Source organism: Haliaeetus leucocephalus, unplaced genomic scaffold (assembly GCF_000737465.1).
Source record: "Haliaeetus leucocephalus isolate CR32 unplaced genomic scaffold, Haliaeetus_leucocephalus-4.0 Scaffold143, whole genome shotgun sequence".
NCBI classification, from domain to species: domain Eukaryota; kingdom Metazoa; phylum Chordata; class Aves; order Accipitriformes; family Accipitridae; genus Haliaeetus; species Haliaeetus leucocephalus.
Genome location: NW_010972579.1, coordinates 2,054,873 through 2,055,294, shown reverse-complemented (window position 1 = coordinate 2,055,294; position 422 = coordinate 2,054,873). Strand labels below are relative to the sequence as shown.

The 422-nt window shown below is 35.8% G+C and overlaps 1 protein-coding gene across 3 annotated transcripts in view; it reads left to right on the top strand.

The window, feature by feature from the left end:
* Positions 1-422, top strand: part of PAK2 (p21 protein (Cdc42/Rac)-activated kinase 2) — a 42,662-nt gene that overhangs the window by 1,454 nt on the left and 40,786 nt on the right. The window lies entirely within an intron of this gene.

The following is a 422-nucleotide window of genomic DNA, read 5'->3' as shown; positions in this document are numbered from 1 at the left end:
AGCACGAGGTAAATGGTATTCTGGCAATTACGAAGTGTTGAAAGCATTAGGAATCTCAACCTCCCGACAAGACAAAATTGCGCGATGTATGTCAAGGAAAGCTTTATTTACTTCTGTCGATATCGTACATATATTTGTGAGTCATTCGAGATCTATTGTAAGAACTTAAGTATTGCTACTGTTTTGGTTATATTGTTTTTTGCTGTATTACTGTTGGTTGTTTTTATTGCATTTATTGTTCTGTCTTATTTGCTGTATTACCATTTATTGCTTTCCTGTATTACTACTTAATTCTTTAATAAAACTACCCCTGGTACTCCTGCTCTGTCCCCCTGGCACTGGAAAGGTTGGGAGAGTAAGTCGGAACTCGTATTCATGACGTGTCACATCAACCTAAATTTTGACAAAATATTAATTGGAAA